Source organism: Triticum dicoccoides, chromosome 2B, assembly GCF_002162155.2.
Source record: "Triticum dicoccoides isolate Atlit2015 ecotype Zavitan chromosome 2B, WEW_v2.0, whole genome shotgun sequence".
Classification (NCBI taxonomy): domain Eukaryota; kingdom Viridiplantae; phylum Streptophyta; class Magnoliopsida; order Poales; family Poaceae; genus Triticum; species Triticum dicoccoides.
Genome location: NC_041383.1, coordinates 439,299,881 through 439,318,078, shown reverse-complemented (window position 1 = coordinate 439,318,078; position 18,198 = coordinate 439,299,881).

The window sequence follows — 18,198 nt, the reverse complement described above, 5'->3', positions numbered from 1 at the left end:
CAAGGCTGTAAATGATAAACAGCTAACTGCATTTTATTCCTCTCAGGGGATTAAACGCGCAGAGAAAAAAAAGGGAGAGTGTGTATTTCATAGATCCTGCATTAGCAAATGGCACAACATTACATGGTAAGGACGAACGGGACTGGGCCATTAACAGGTCATCCGTATCTTCGAAAACACGTCCCATGCAGAATCATTTCTCTGGACATATCATGAAAGGTGAGTTAAGTAAACAACCATGCATACACTGATTATCTTTTAGATTTCGACATAATCGTAAGTTCATGGATTTCTTAATATGTAGCAGTCACTGGATATTGGTATTCATTGTTCCAAACAAGAACACAGTTTACTACATCAATTCTCTTAGAGAGTTAACAAACGCTCAGGATCTGACGCATCTTCAGCAATTCATTGATAGGTATTGAATTTTATGACGTTGAAATTAATTTGCATTCATATCTGGTTCAATAATTGATGTTGTCAAAATTCATCTTCATTTGCAGTGTGCTCGCATTGTGGAAAACTAAACCAGGGAACCTGTTCAAGAGGGAACTACCTCTGCAGCACAAGATCGTTTCTCCGGTAACACACCAAAATCCGTTATTTTCAGAAAATTTATCGAGTAGTCTGCAAATAACTTTTCTTACGCTAGTCAAATGTTCAAGCTTCTAAATAAACCTCTTTCTATTGTGTCCAAAGAAAAAAATAATAGATCTAACACCGGTAAGGGTTTTCCTAACAGGACAAATACATGACTAATTCTGTACAAAAAATTTCAGTGTCCTCAGCAAGAAGCAGGGACCAACCTTTGTGGATACTATGTTTGCAGACACGTGATCTCCATCTACAAATCTGCTGATAGTTGTGATGATCCTTGCGAATTAGTACCAGTAAGTCTATCGTAATTAATATCTTCTACCCCACTCATATGGCACACTCTGATCTTAAAAATATTGCAGCTCATCTTAGAACCGAGGACCCCTGAACCGCTCCCGGCTGGTGAATTGCTGATGGTTTGGAAATTTATCAACGACTTCTTCCTGAATCACTACATCAATCCTACTGGTGATAATGAGGATTTCAGCATGCCTTCTCCTGAAACATTGAGTAAGAGTTAGTCGCTAAACATATACGCATGGATCCATTGTTTTCCACCTGATGAGGTCTTCGTATTTCGTACACTATGATTAATTATGTAATGCATATATGTGTGCACCAATCAGTGGAATTTAGCTACCATATGCTTGATTGCAATTGTTGCGAAATCTGATGAATTTTCTTCCTATGGACACTATTTTTTCAATTGAATATTTTTTTGAATTTGCTTTTTGCATGCCGATTCAAAATGGGATATTTTTGTTTATTTGTTCAATTGAATATTGTAGCAAATTTTCTTTATGCGTGCCGATTCAAAATGGGATATTATTGTTTATTTTTTCAATTGAATATTGTGGTTAATTTGCTTTTTGCATGCCGATTCAAAATGGGATTTTTTTTTGTTTTAACCTCGCAATTGCTCCGCACACGGTTCAACTAAATGAGTGTGTGCGAACCACATCGGAAAGCATACATCAATCATAGCCGAACTATCGATGATACACAGCAGATCACAAATGATTTGCAGCGCTACTACGTGTGCGTAGGCTCTCCAGAACCGTTTGTGATATCAAGTTATCGCACACGAGAACTCGGAGTAAACCGTGCCCAATGTAAAATACAATCCCAGTCGTAATTTTTTCAGGGAACGTGTGGGATCCCAAACGAAAAGCACACGTCACTCTAGCCGCAACCGTCGGTGATACACAACAAATCACAAACGATCTGCAGCACTTGTATGTGTGCGAAGGGGCTCCTGAACCGTTTGTGATAGAACATTGTCGCAGACGGTAAATGTTCGGAGAACGTGTGCGATGGAGTCTTGCATGGTAGACGAGTTCCGCAAAAAACTTGTGTGTGATAGGGCACATATCGCGCATAGTTCATATGTTGGTCCGTGTGCCTTACATACTGTTTCCCAAACGGTTCATTACGACACACTGTTTGGTTTCACTACGTCATTAGAAATGTTTAATCACCGATCCTACACGTGTGAAAGAATGTTGTGTGTGCTGCATCGCACACGATTACATTTTGCAAGGCCTCTGGATCATGGCTCCATATCCCCAACAGTTTTAGGGTCGTGTGGGAAGGACCCCCTGTCAGTGTCAAAATAAGCAGATCTTTGGTAGGGTGTCCCGAACTGTGTGTCTAAGGATCGAAGGTAACGAGGAGGCAGGGGACACGATGCTTACCCAGGTTCAGGCCTTCTTAATGGAGGTAATACCCTACTTCCTACTTGATTGACTATGATGAGTATAGGTGTTTACAAGAGTTGATCTACCTCGAGATCGTGATGGCTAACCCTAGATGTCTAGCCTGTATGATTGTGTTTCTGCTTATGGACTAAGCCCTCCGGTTTATATAGACACTGGAGGGATCTAGGGTTGTACAGAGTTGGTTACAGAAAGGAAGCTACATGATCTGAACACTAAGCTTGCCATCCACGCAAGGGAGAGTCCTATCCAGACATGGGGGAGATCCTTCTACCTTGTATCTTCACGGCCCATCAGTCTGACACATGTCACATAGGCTGACTCCTCGAGGACCCCATAGTCCAGGACTCCCTCAGTAGCCCCTGAACCGGGATTCAATGATGATGTGTTCGGCGCGCAGATTGTCTTCAGCATTGTAAGGTAGGTTCCTTCTCCGAATACTTCAATGCAGTCCTCCATGCAAAATAGTTGTATCCGGCTTTATTAAACAATTACAGCCTTAAGCTATAAGGGCAAAAATATTCGAAATGAAATAAGCCACGTCCATAGGCGATTTTTCCGGCGAGGTGTTATGTCCTGGCCTTGTTAGCATTCTGAACAGTTTCACAGCCTTGTTTCGTATTTCGAGGCACGGCCATTGACACGTCTTGTCAAAGCAGAGAACATGTCCCCTTATCATGGGATTTTCATAAATATGGGTTTGGGTTATCCAACCGTGCCGTTCACACGTCCCCTTGGGAATAGGCGAGATTTAAGGCTTGTGAGGGGGCGCTTTACATCCACTGCCTTTATAAGAACATAAGGACCCCCCATTTTACCCCATGCCTTCTTCCTCCTCTGTCTATCCGCCATTCGAGCTCCAGCGCCCAAATCTCGATCCTTTCCCTCGCCACCAAACACTCCTAGCCATGTTCGGATCTGTAGGGCAGGGCAAGTTGATGGTCTCCTCTGTTACGGAGGAGAACATCAAGGAGCTCCGGGAGGCTGGGTATCTGGCCACGGACATAGTCCATCGGCTCCCTGCCAAAAAGCAGATAATTCCCAATCCGGAGCCCAACGAAAGGGTAGTGTTCATCCCTCACTTCCTTCTCGGACTAGGGCTTCCCCTTCATCCTTTCATCCGCGGTCTCATGTTCTACTATGGGTTAGATTTTCATGATCTAGCCCCAAATTCCTTCCTCAGCCTTTCGGCGTTTATCATCGTGTGTGAGGCATTCCTCCACGTGCCTCCCCACTTCGGCTTATGGCTCAAGGTCTTCAATGTGAAGCCAAAGGTGGTCGAGGGCCACCATGCGGAGTGCGGCGGCGCCATGGTGAGTAAACTCCCCAACGTCAACTGGCCAAAGGGGACCTTTGTGGAGAGCGTCAAAGGATGGCAGCAGGGGTGCTTCTATACCAAGGAACCCTGCGACGCCGCATGGGCCGCTGCTCCTGAGTTCAAATCTGGGCCCCCGATGCGGCTTACATCCTGGATTAATAAGGGTCTGGATTGGAAATTGCTTGACGAGGTGATGACGCTGGAGAGTCGCCTCAAGGGCATGATAAACAAGAACACCAGCCTCGCCAGCGTGATCCAGGTGATGCTTTTTCGCCAGATTCTCCCTTGTCAACACCGGACTCAATATATGTGGGAATTCGACCCGACCGGTCCTCGGACTCTGTAGAGGTTCTTCGGCACGACGCACGAAGACATATGGAAGCTGCTCTTCAAGACTCAAAAGTCATGGACAGAGATAACCGAAGACCGCGGCTATGACTGCGCATGTCCAGCCACTCCTGTAAGTTTTATGATAACTTTTATTTGCAATTTCAAGGAGTACATTGAACTCTTGTACTCCCACAGGGCTGGCCAAAAAAGGCAGAGCAGATCAACTATCCGGCTCCGCTGCCCGAGGACCAGGCCACCCTCTTGCGGACAAAGATGCTGGTTCCGGCTCAGTATTAGGCACCAAAGAAGAAGGCCAAGAAGAAAGGCCAGGGGGCCAGGAGTGGCCTTTGCTGTAAGGGTGCTTCGGACGTCGTGTCCGAAGACACTGAGTCCTCCTCCTCTCATGACGAGGACGTAGAGGAGGAAGAGAGCAACTCTCCCCCTAAGGGGAGGAAGAAGAAAAGGGTGGCTTCCGCGGATCTGGAGGTGGAGGCGACCAAGAAGGGAGAACCCTCCCTTTCGGATGACTCCGAAGTGGATGCCGATGCCATCCTAAAGCGGCACCCCAGGCCGAAGCCCTTGGCTGAATCGTGAGTATCTGAAGACACCATACACATATCCGATTTTATGCCTTACTATTTTAACATACTGAATTGCGCATTATAGCCCGGCTCGTGATCTCCCCCAATGATCATCGTCATCTGGGAACTCTCTAGGGACGAACGCGATGGAGAGCTAGTCGCCTCCGCAGATCTCTCCACCCACTGCCATGGATAACACCGAAGTGTTATCCCAAAGAACCTCTCCAGGTCATGGGGAGGTACAAGAGGCCGTGAAGGTGGTGGTGGAGGGTAACACCTCTGTTGCCGAAGAGAGGGGGGAATCACCCCTCCTAGAGACCGGCGATGTGGGCAACGCTCAATTCGTCCCGCAACCGAATATTATTCCAGAGCCACGAGGCTCCGGAATCGGAACATCAGCCTTCTTTGAGCGAAGGGGGCCCTGCGTCTCCACCGGCATCCTCTATCAATCTGGAGGCGCTGGACATTCTGATGGAAGCGCTTCAAAGTGCTTCCATTGTGGAGGAACACCGTACCCTTATGCGTACGATGGTTGAAAAGGTTCGGTCTGCTAAAAGCGGATTGAACCAAGCTTACACTAGCCTTCTAACATGCTTTGAGGTATGTGAAGTAATATATTTTTGGTTATTTACAAAAGGAATACCTGTATATAGATAGTAGCCCCTGAGACTCTGTTCGACGTTTCACGAAGAAGGGTCGAACAGAGGACGAGTAAAACTTCATAGGAGCTAACATATATGTCCACTTGGATGAGCAGGCTGTGAAGCTAGCAGCAGCTTCACATGTGGACGAAGTCTCCGAACTAAAGCGGAGGCTGGATGCAAAATAGGGTATGTTATACGGAAGCAGATATGAACTGATATGAGTTCCATTTTGTTATTTGATTGAGCTTTGTTTTTATGCTCAAAGTTGACACATCTGAGGTCGAAGCCCTCAAGAGTGCGCTTGCCGAAGCCAAAAAGGAGGCGGACAAGGAATGAACCGCCCTCCAAAAGCATGAGGCGAGGTTGGATGAAGTCCAACAAGAGCTCACAAATGCTATAAGAAAATGTGAGTCTTTGGAGCATGAGGTGTCGGAGCGAGACTCTGAACTTGCTACTGCGCTCCAAAGTGCAAAGGAGGCTCGGGTAGAAGCCCAAGGCGCGTGCCAGGAGATCCTAGAAGCCAAGTAGATCGTGGCGGGTAATGTTTTTAATATCTAGAGCAAGTTTGTAAGGAGAATGTACACCTTTCTGACACGCGTTTGGAGTTCTCCAGGAGCGTTTGCGGATCTGCTCCGAAGTGTTGCAGATGTTGCGGATTTCTTCCGAGCTGAAGAGGAAGAGCAGCCCTTGCCCCTCAGCGATTAGCTAAAACAGCTGACCGAGCTACATAGGATGGCCGAGCTGCCCATGAAGGATGTCATAGTCCGTATTTGGCCAAACGAACCAATACCTAATAGCTACTTTGGGCTAGTGAAGCAGCTGGTCGATGCCTACCCATGGTTAGATGCTATAAAGCGGTCGGTCTGCGTCGAAGGTGCCCGGATGGCCTTCGCCCGTGTCAAGGTACATTTGGCGAAGATGAATGCCACCAGTCTTGCAACCAAAGGACCGCCCGCGAGCAAGGAGCATCGTATGCCAGAGAAGTATTTCAACGACGTCCTTGAAGGATCCCGCATTATAGGGGCCTGTGTTCGAAGGACATCATTTTTGAATGAATGTATCTATGATGCCCAAACTTTGTAATGAAAACATAGCCTTTTTATAATTTTAGTCTTGTTTCCTCTGAAATTATTTATCCTCCGTTGCGTCCGTTTATTAAATCTGAGAGTTGGCCAGTCGTCGGCTTCAGCCCCTCGCGTAGATACTATGGGGGTGTTCGGAACAGCACAAAAGCACAGTTAACCCAGCGATTTGGTCCTTGAAGGAGGTGCTGGTGCGGCAAACCAGGCAATCAGACTATGTGGCTTTATCACTCCCACTTAGCCATAGGAGTTTGACAATAAGATTGTAGGCGTAGCCCCTGGTATTGTTCGACTATCCGAACTCGAGTGTTGTAGACACCTGACCAGGTAAAAACTAGTCCTTCGTATGACATGGAAAAAATCGCAAGAGATTTGTACTGAGTCACCGAATAGCTGACTAGCTCTCGCCGCATCATGACAGTCAGTTTTCGGCTTTCTCTACTGAGGCGTTTATACGGCCAACCAGAAACACAATCGCAGTTGTTCTCCCTTTACTTCCTTAGCTGAACAATCGGAACGTAAGGTAGTAACCACAGGAGCCGGGCAACCCAACTATTGACCCAAGACATGATTCAGAGCTGATGCATATAATGCTAGGTTCGGGACGCCGAATTGCACTTATGAAAGTGTTTGGAGTTTATGGTAAATTTAATAAAGTGTTTGGAGTTCGGGACGCGGCTGAATGGAGCCCCTGGCGATTTAGGTCAAGCCGAGGTGTACATGACAATTAGATGATAAAACACAAAAAAATATAGAAGAAGGAATAAGTTAGTACCAAATAATTTGGGCGAAAAATTGTTTCCATTATAGTATGATTGGTACGTCGAAACGTATTTGTACAAATAATGTTATAAGCATTGAGGCTATTTTACATGTCAAGCGAAAGGGAAAGCTGTGTACAGGTATTTAAGAACAAGGGGGGAGGTGATCTTGAAGGATCCTTTAAGTAATCCATCGTACATCTATGCTGCTTTTTGCCTTGGTGTGCGATCCTTTGAGAGGATTAATGGATAAGTTTTCATAAGGGGCCGGAAAAAGGGCCCTTGACACCATAAAAAGTGTGATGTGGGTTGTAAAGAACCTGAAAAGAAAAAAATGAAGTTCAGAAAAAGATAGATGAGGGTCCGGATATGGTTGAGCCATATTGTGGACCTTATCTTTGATATGCCTCCATCGCCGCCCATGGTATTTTTAGTGCGTAGTTATGAGCGCGCGACACATACACTACTACTTGGTTGGGGCGAAGATAGAGGCCAGATTGCCAATCGAGCTCCTGACAAGATGGACTATCATTCTGCAGGGTGGTCTGGACTCGTTTGATAGGTTCCGGTGGCTTGACTGCCGATGTGTTCGGCTTGATAAGGCCGACCTGCACTTCCGATGCGAGGGCCGCGGTGTGTTCCTCGGTACGGAGGGAGCGATCCATGTTTCCATGAATTGTTACAACACCGTGTGGTCCTAACATTTTGAGTTTTAGATAAGCATAATGTGGGACCGCGTTGAAGCGGGCAAATGCAGTTCGTCCGAGCAGTGCGTGATAGCCACTGCTGAAAGGGAAGATGTCGAAGATCAAGTCTTCACTTTGGAAGTTGTACGGCAAACCGAATACGACCTCCAATGTGATTGAGCCCGTGCAGCGGGCCTCTACACCAGGTATTACTCCTTTAAAGGTAGTTTTGGTGGGCTTGCTTCTTGATGAGTCAATACCCATTTTCTGGACTGTGTCCTGATAGAGCAGATTAAGACTGCTGCCGCCGTCCATGAGGACTCTCGTGAGGTGGAATCCATCGATAATTCGGTTGAGGACCAATGCGGCTGATCCTCCATGACGGATACTGGTCAGTTGCTCCCTGCGATCAAAGGTGATCGGGCATGCTGACTATGGGTTGAATTTTGGGGCGACTGGCTCCATCGAATAGACGTCCCTTAACGCACGCTTGCGCTCCCTTTTGGGGATGTGAGTAGCGTATATCATGTTTCACCGTCTTGACCTCGAGGGGGGGGGGGATTTCTTCTGTCCCATTGTGTTCAGCGGGCGAGCCTCCTCATTGTCATCCTCGTTGGGCGACCCTTTCCCTGTGTGCTTGGTGTTTAACTTGTCGGACTATTTGAAGACCCAACAACTTCTATTGGTATGGTTAGCAGGCTTGTCAGGGGTGCCGTGAATCTGGTAAGGTCGATCGAGTATTTGGTCCAGGCTAGATGAGCCGTCCTTATTTCTTTTGAATGGCCTCTTCCGTTGACAGGGCTTGGAGCCAGTGAATCCAGCGTTGACCGCCGTGTCTTCGGCATTTTCAGTGTTGCTCCGACACTTGTTTTTATTACGTCGGGGCCAGCCATTTCTGTTCTTTGCTTCGGAATTGCCAGGATCACTGGTACTGTTGCTGCTACGAGCCAGCCAACTATCTTCGCCTACGCAAAAGCGGGTCATGAGTGGTGTGAGGGCTGCCATGGACTTCGGCTTCTCTTGGCCGAGGTTTCGGGCAAGCCATTCGTTGCGGATGCTGTGTTTGAAGGCCGCTAGAGCCTCGATGTTCGGACAATCAACAATTTGGTTCTTTTTGACTAGGAACCGGGTCCAGAATTTTCTGGCTAACTATCCGGTCTGCTGGACTATGTGAATGAGGTCATCGGCGTCCAGAGGTTGGATATCAGTGCCCTGGAAGTTGTCTCTAAAGGCATCCTCTAGGTCTTCCCAACTTCCAATAGAGTTTTCTAGGAGGCTGTTTAACCAGTGCTGAGCTGGCCCCTTAAGTTTAAGGGGGAGGTATTTGATGGCATGTAGATCATCACCGCGAGCCATGTGAATGTGGAGAAGGAAATCTTCAATCCATACTGCGGGATCTGTTGGGCCATCGTATGACTCGATGTTCACGGGTTTGAACCCTTCTGGGAACTGGTGCTCCATTACCTCATCGGTGAAGCATAGGGGGTGCGCGACGCCTCTATATCGGGCTACGTCATGACGCAGTTCGGATGGTGTTCGTATGCGGTTTTCAGCCCGGGTGAGGTTGTGTTTGTCGTCCCAGGCTTGATGGTCGTCTTCTCGCGCTGGGGCATGCCACCTTGATCCATATATTGATCTGGTCTAACCGGCTCTATTATCCAGGTCCTGTCATAGGTCATAGGTGTATCCTGCAGCTGTTATCTCTCTACCTTCATGGCGGGGTGGTGCAGGCGGGTGTTCGGCTTGAGTTGCCGCTCTGTCCCGGCCACGTGGTGGTTGGTCAGGTCCGTCAGTAGCATTACACCTGGGCAGTATAGGCTCTAGGGCCTTGTTGTCGAATTGGGGCAACAGTTTGCGCTTCGGGTAACTCTTGGTTAGGCGTTCGAGGCCGTATTCCTCAACTGCCAGGACATCAGTCCATTTGTCATTTGGCAGATCCTGATCAGCTTGAAGCTGCAGCTGCTTCTTTTTCAGGCTTCTTGCCGTGGCTATCAGCCGGCGCTGAAAGCGCTCTTGTTCGCAGGGTTCCTCTGACACGATGAATTCTTCATCGCTGAGGCTCTTGTCTTCTTCGAATATCGGCACGTAGTTACTATCCTCCGAGCCCTCGTCCTCAAGGGTGTCGTCGGGGTTTACTTGCCCCTCCTCCCACTCATCATCTTCGGATGTTGGTTCGATAGGGGCTTCTTGGTCTTCGGTGTTATCTGGAGTATTGTTGTCTCCGGTACCGTTATTGCTTTCTGATAACCCACAAGTATAGGGGATCGCAACAGTGTTTGAGGGTAGAGTATTCAACCCAAATTTATTGATTCGACACAAGGGGAGCCAAAGAATATTCTCAAGTATTAGCAGTTGAGTTGTCAATTCAACCACACCTGGATAACTTAATATCTGCAGCAAAATATTTAGTAGAAAAGTAGTATGGAAGTAACGGTAACGGTAGCAAAAGTAACAGTAGCAGTTTTGTAGTAATTGTAACAGTGGCAACGGAAAAGTAACTAAGCAAGGATCAATATGTGAAAAGCTCGTAGGCATTGGATCAATCATGGATAATTATGTCGGATGTGATCCCTCATGCAATAGTTATAGCATAGGGTGACACAGAACTAGCTCCAGTTCATCAATGTAATGTAGGCATGTATTCCGAATATAGTCATACGTGCTTATGGAAAAGAACTTGCATGACATCTTTTGTCCTACCCTCCCGTGGCAGTGGGGTCCTATTGGAAACTAAGGGATATTAAGGCCTCCTTTTAATAGAGTACCGGACCAAAGCATTAACACTTAGTGAATACATGAACTCCTCAAACTACGGTCATCATCGGGAGTGGTCCCGATTATTGTCACTTCGGGGTTGCCGGATCATAACACATAGTAGGTGACTATTGACTTGCAAGATAGGATCAAGAACTCACATATATTCATGAAAACATAATAGGTTCAGATCTGAAATCATGGCACTCGGGCCCTAGTGACAAGCATTAAGGATAGCAAAGTCATAGCAACATCAATCTTAGAACATAATGGATACTAGGGATCAAACCCTAACAAAACTAACTCGACTACATGGTAAATCTCATCCAATCCAACACCGTCCAGCAAGCCTACGATGGAATTACTCACGCACGGCGGTGAGCATCATGAAATTGGTGATGGAGGATGGTTGATGATGATGACGGTGACGGATTCCCCTCTCTGGAGCCCCGAACGGAGTCCAGATCAGCCCTCCCGAGAGAGATTAGGGCTTGGCGGCGGCTCCATATCGTAAAACGTGATGAATCCTTCTCTCTGATTTTTTTATCCCTGAACGTGAATATATAAAGTTGGAGTTGAGGTCGGTAGAGCATCAGTGGGCCCACGAGGCAGGGGGCGCGCCCAGGGGTGGTATGCGCGCCCCCACCCTCGTAGACAGGTGTGGGCCCCCTGGCCTTGATTCTTTCACCAATATTTTTTATTAATTCCAAAAATATTCTCCGTGGAGTTTTAGGTCATTCCGAGAACTTTTATTTCTGCACAAAAATAACACCATGGCAATTCTGCTGAAAACAACGTCAGTCCGGGTTAGTTCCATTCAAATCATGCAAATTAGAGACCAAAACAAGGGCAAAAGTGTTTGGAAAAGTAGATACGATGGAGACGTATCAACTCCCCCAAGCTTGAACCTTTGCTTGTCCTCAAGCAATTCAGTTGAAAAACTGAAAGTGATAAAGAAAAACTTTTACAAACTCTGTTTGCTCTTGTTGTTGCAAATATGTAAAGCCAGCATTCAAGTTTTCAGCAAAGATTATGAATAAACCATATTCACAATAACACTTAGGTCTCATATTTACTCATATCAATGGCATAATCAACTAGCGAGCAATAATAATAAATCTCGGACGACAACACTTTCTCAAAACGATCATAATATGATATAACAAGATGGTATCTCGCTAGCCCTTTCTGAGACCGCAAAACATAAATGCAGAGCACCCCTGAAGATCAAGGACTGACTAGACATTGTAATTCATGGTAAAAGAGATCCAGTCATACTCAATATAAATTAATAGTAATGCATGCAAATGACAGCGGTGCTCTCCAACTGGTGCCTTTTAATAAGAGGATGATGATCAACATAAAAGTAAATAGATAGGCCCTTCGCAGAGGGAAGCAGGGATTTGTAGAGGTGCCAGAGCTCAATTTTTGAAACAGAGATAAATAATATTTTGAGCGGCATACTTTCATTGTGAACATAACAACCAAGAGATCTCGATATCTTCCATGCTACACACATTATAGGCATTTCCCAAACAAAATGGTAAAGTTTATACTCCCCCTCCACCAACAATCATCAATCCATGGCATGCCCGAAACAACGGGTGCGTCCAACTAACAACAATCCTAGGGGAGTTTTGTTTGCAATTATTTTGATTTGATTTGAGCATGGGACTGGGCATCTCGGTGACCAGCCATTTTCTCTTGAATGAGGAGCAGAGTCCACTCCTTGTGAGAATAACCCACCTAGCATGGAAGATATAGACAGCCCTAGTTGATACATGAGTTGTTCGAGCATGCAAAACAGAATTTCATTTGAGGTTTTAAAGTTTGGCACATAAAAATTTACTTGGAACAACAGGTAGATACCACATATAGGAGGGTATGGTGGACTCATATGGAATAACTTTGGGGTTTATGGAAGTGGATGCACAAGCAGTATTCCTGCTTAGTACAAGTGAAGGCTAGAAAAAGACTGGGAAGCGACCAACTAGAGAGCGATAACAGTCATGAACATGCATTAAAATTAATAGACATTGAGTGCAAGCATGAGTAGGATATAAATCACCATGAACATAAATATCGTGGAGGCTATGTTGATTTTGTTTCAACTACATGCGTGAACATGTGCCAAGTCAAGCCACTCGAATCACTCAAAGGAGGATACCACCCTATCATAACACATCACAACCATTTTAATAGCATGTTGGCACACAAGGTAAACCATTATAAACTCATAGCTAATTAAGCATGACATGAGCAACTATAATCTCTAATTGTCATTGCAAACATGTTTATTCATAATAGGCTGGATTAGGAACAATGAACTAATCATATTTACAAAAACAAGATAGGTCGAGTTCATACCAGCTTTTCTCGTCTCAATCAGTCCATCATATATCGTCATTATTGCCTTTCACTTGCACGACCGAACGGTGTGGATAATAATAATAGTGCACGTGCATTGGACTAAGCTGGAATCTGCAAGCATTTAATACAAGGGAGAATACAAGGTAATATGGGCTCTTGGTAATGCATATGAGAGCCACTCAACATTTTCATCATGGTCTTATCCTCTCGACCCCCAAAGAAAATAAAAATAAAACTATTAACACGGGAAAGCTCCCAACAAGCAAAAGAAGAACGAAAAATCTTTTTGGGTTTTCTTTTAATTACTACTACTACAAGCATGGAAAGTAAACTAGCTAATTTTTTTTGTTTGTTTTTCTTAAGGTTATTCAAACACACAAGAAGAAAGCGGAAAAAAGAAAATAAACCAACATGGATAGTACAATGAAATAGTATGAGCACCGACAACTGGAATGAGTGTGTGAACATGAATGTAATGTCGGTGAGAAATACGTACTCCCCCAAGCTTAGGCTTTTGGCCTAAGTTGGTCTATCCCCATGGATCAAGGTTGTAGCTGGGGTCATACTGAGATGCAGCAGCTATGGCCTCATGAGCTGCAGCTTGGAGGCGAGCTACCTCCGTCCTCCTCTCGTACTCGTTGGCCTTCTCCATGGTTATAATATATCTCCTTTTTGCCTGAAAGTCAAAGAAACCAGGAGCAGGGAGAGCAACATGGACAGTGCGACGTCTATCAAAGATTAGTTGGTATTGGAGGAACTGTTCGTTCCTCTCAACAAACTGATGACGAACCATAGCATCATAATCTAGATAAGCGGGAGGCAACTCCATATCATTTTCATGTATGGGTATCTCAAGAAAATTAGCCACACGGGTTGCATAAGTCCCACCAAACAAGTCTCCATTTAAACTATTATTATGCAACCTACGTGCAATAATGGCCCCCAAGTTATATTGTTTATCTCCTAGCACAACACTCTTGTGAACACTAAGATCCGGAACACACATGTGACATGCCTCGTCCTTGCCATTTATGCATCTACCTATAAAGATAGCAAAATAATGTATAGCAGGAAAATGAATGCTCCCTATGGTAGCTTGTGTTATTTCTCTAGATTCCCCCATAGTGATACTAGCAAGAAAATCTTTATATTCAGATTTTCTAGGTTCACTAGCACTACCCCATTGCGGGAGTTTACAAGCAGTATTAAAATCTTCTAAGTCCATGGTATAAGATTTATTATAAAGATCAAATAGGACAGTGTGAGAATTGCGTGAAGATGTAAATTTGAACCTTCTCATAGAGGAGTCAGTTAAGTGGTAATACTGAGGGAACTTATCTAGCATTAAGCCCTCGAGTTCAGCATTACACACATATGCGTCAAATTCATCCTTGATGCCTGCTTGGACCATAAACTCCTCTGACGGCCATTCACAAGGCCGCACTTGAGCTTCCCTCGGTGGTTCATCGTCTGGCTCACGTATTGCGGGCCTGGGTCCTTGCTTCCTTGAAGAATCTCCTTGGTACATTTTCCTAAACATATTTCTTCCTCTGAGACATTTCTGAAAATTTTAGCAACTCAAAATAAAAGTGAACCAAACTCAACAAAATTCATAGCAACTAATCCCACAAGTGCCTAGAGACTATATCATGCATTAGAACTACTTGGGACCAAATAAATTTGACAAGCATGCTCAAGAACAGGGTCACCTAGGCAGCAAAAATTTGCAATGAATAAAGTACTAGAACAAAAACTAATTGGACCATTGGAGGAGTCACATACCGAAGAACAATCCCCCACAACAGTTTCGTGAGTGGAGCTTTGAGCAAGGAGATCGAAAATGGTAGCAAGATGAGCTAGAACTCATGCTTGAGCTGGTTGGTGATTTATTTGGGAGGAAGAAGGAGTGTGTGGGTGCAGGAATAAGTGGAGGGGGGCCACCAGGGGCCCACGAGGCTGGGGGCACGCCCTAGGGGGGTGGGCGCGCCCTGGATCCTCGTGGCAAGGTGGTTTTCCCCTCTGGTGTGTTCTCTGCGCCAGATATTCTCAAATATTCTAGAAAAAATCATATCTCATTTTCAGGGCATTTGGAGAACTTTTATTTTTGGTATTTTTTATTGCACGGATAATTCAGAAAACAGACAGAAAATACTATTTTTGCTTTATTTAATCTAAATAACAGAAAGTAAAAGGAAGGTACAGAGAGTTGTGCTTTCTAACTTCATCCGTCTCATGCTCATCAAAAGGAATCCACTAACAAGGTTGATCAAGTCTTGTTAACAAACTCTTTCCAAATAACATGAAACCGGAGAATTTCGAATAACACTAGGTTATCTCAACGGGGATATGTACATCCCCAATAATAAGAATATCATATACCTTCTTGATAGTAGGAAGGGGAAATTCAAAACCTCCAATAATAATCGATGGAATTTTTCCAATAGAATTTATAGTGTGGACTTGAGGTTGTTTCCTCGGAAAGTGTACCGTATGCTCATTACCATTAACATGAAAAGTGAAATTGCCTTTGTTGCAATCAATAACAGCCCCTGCAGTATTCAAAAAGGGTCTACCAAGGATAATCGACATACTATCGTCCTCAGGAATATCAAGAATAACAAAGTCCGTTAAGATAGTAACGTTTGCAACCACAACATGCACATCCTCACAAATACCGACAGGTATAGCAGTTGATTTATCGTCCATTTGCAAAGATATTTCAGTAGGTCTCAACTTATTCAATTCAAGTCTACGATATAAAGAGAGAGGCATAACACTAACACCGGCTCCAAGATCACATAAAGCAGTTTTGACATAGTTTCTTTTAATGGAGCATGGTATAGTTGGTACTCCTGGATCTCCAAGTTTCTCTCGTATTCCACCCTTAAAAGTATAATTAGCAATCATGGTGGAAATTTCAGCTTCCGGTATCTTTCTTTTATTTGTAACAATATCTTTCATGTACTTAGCATAAGGATTCATTTAAAGCATATCAGTAAAACGCATACGCAAAAAGATAGGTCTAATCATTTCAGCAAAGCGCTCAAAATCCTCATCATCCTTTTCTTGGATGGTTTAGGAGGAAAAGGCATGGGTTTCTGAACCCATGGTTCTCTTTCTTTACCGTGCTTCCTAGCAACAAAGTCTCTCTTATCATAACGTTGATTCTTTGATTGTGGGTTATCAAGATCAACATCAGGTTCAATTTCTACGTCATTGTTATTGCTAGGTTGAGCATCAACATGAACATCATCATTAACATTATCACTAGGTTCATGTTCATTACCAGATTGTGTTTCAGCATCTGAAATAGAAATATCATTGGGATCCTCAGGTGTGTCTACAACAGGTTCACTAGAAGCATGCAAAGTCCTATCATTTTTCTTTTTCTTCTTTTTAGAAGGACTAGGTGCATCAACATTAGTTCTATGCGAATCTTGCTCAATTCTCATAGGGTGGACCTCAGGATACAAAGGTTCCTGAGTCATTCTACCACCTCTAGTGACAACTCTAACAGCATATCATTTTTCTTATTATTTAATTAATTGAGCAAATCATTTTGATCTTTAAGCACTTGTTCTACTTGAGTGGTAAACATAGAAGCATGTTTACTAATAAGTTTAAGTTCACCTTTAACTCTAGACATATAATCACTCTAGTGTTCAATCATATAAGCATTACATTTCAATTGTCTACCAACATAAGCATTGAAGTTTTCTTGTTTAACAATAAAATTATCAAACTCATCCAAGCATTGACTAGCAGACTTATAACGAGGAATATCACCCTCATCAAATCTATAGAGAATTTACCTTTACTACCTGTGTCGGGTTATCAAGACCATGTATTTATTCAATAGGTGGTAAATTCTTAAGATCTTCAGCTTTATTACCCTTTTCTTTCATAGATTTCTTTGCCTCTTGCATATCTTCAGGACTGAGAAATAGAAAACACATTTTCTTTGGAGTTGGCTTAGGAGTTGGTTCAGGAAGTGTCCAATTGTTTTCATTAGTCAACATATTATTCAGTAACAATTCAACTTGATCAACAGTTCTTTCCCTGAAAACACAACCAACACAACTATCCAGGTGGTCTCTGGAAGCATCGGTTAGTCCATTATAAAAGATATCAAGTATTTCATTTTTCTTGAGAGGATGATCAGACAAAGCATTAAGTAATCGGAGAAGCCTCCCCCAAGCTTGTGGGAGACTCTCTTCTTCAATTTGCACAAAATTATATATTTCCCTTAAGGCAGCTTGTTTCTTATGAGCGGGGAAATATTTAGCAGAGAAGTAATAAATCATATCCTGGGAACTACGCACACAACCAGGATCAAGAGAATTAAACCATGTTTTAGCATCACCCTTAAGTGAGAACGGAAATAATTTAAGGATATAGTAGTAACGAGTTTTCTCATCATTAGTGAATAGGGTGGCTATATCATTTAACTTAGTAAGATGTGCCACAACAGTTCAGATTCATAGCCATAAAAAGGATCAGATTCAACCAAAGTAATTATCTCAGGATCGATAGAGAAATCATAATCCTTATCAGTAACACAGATAGGTGAAGTAGCAAAAGCAGGGTCATATTTCATTCTAGCATTCAGAGACTTCTCTTTCAGCTTAGCTAATAATTTCTTAAGATCAGATCTATCATTGCAAGCAAGAAAATCTCTAGCAGTTTCTTCATCCATAACATAACCCTCAGGCACAACAGGCAATTCATATCTAGGGGAAGAATGTTCATCATCACTTTCATCAATATTATCAATTTCAATAATTTCATTCTCTCTAGCCCTAGCAAGTTGTTCATCAAGAAATTCACCTAATGGCACAGTATTGTCAAGCATAGAAGTAGTTTCATCATAAGTATCATGCATAGCAGAAGTGGCATCATCAATAACATGAGACATATCAGAATTAATAGCAGAAGTAGGTTTAGGTGTTGCAAGATTACTCAAAATAGAAGGAGAACCAAGTGCAGAGCTAGATGGCAGTTCCTTACCTCCCCTCGTAGTTGAGGGAAAAATCTTAGTTTTCTCGTCTTTCAAGTTCCTCATAGTGACCAGCAGATATAAATCCCAAGTGACTCAAAGAATAGAGCTATGATCCCCGGCAACGGCGCCAGAAAATAGTCTTGATAACCCACAAGTATAGGGGATCGCAATAGTTTTCGAGGGTAGAGTATTCAACCCAAATTTATTGATTCGACACAAGGGGAGCCAAATAATATTCTCAAGTATTAGCAGTTGAGTTGTCAATTAAACCACACCTGGATAAATTCATATCTGCAGCAATATATTTAGTAGAAAAGTAGTATGGAAGTAACGGTAACGGTAGCAAAAGTAACAGTAG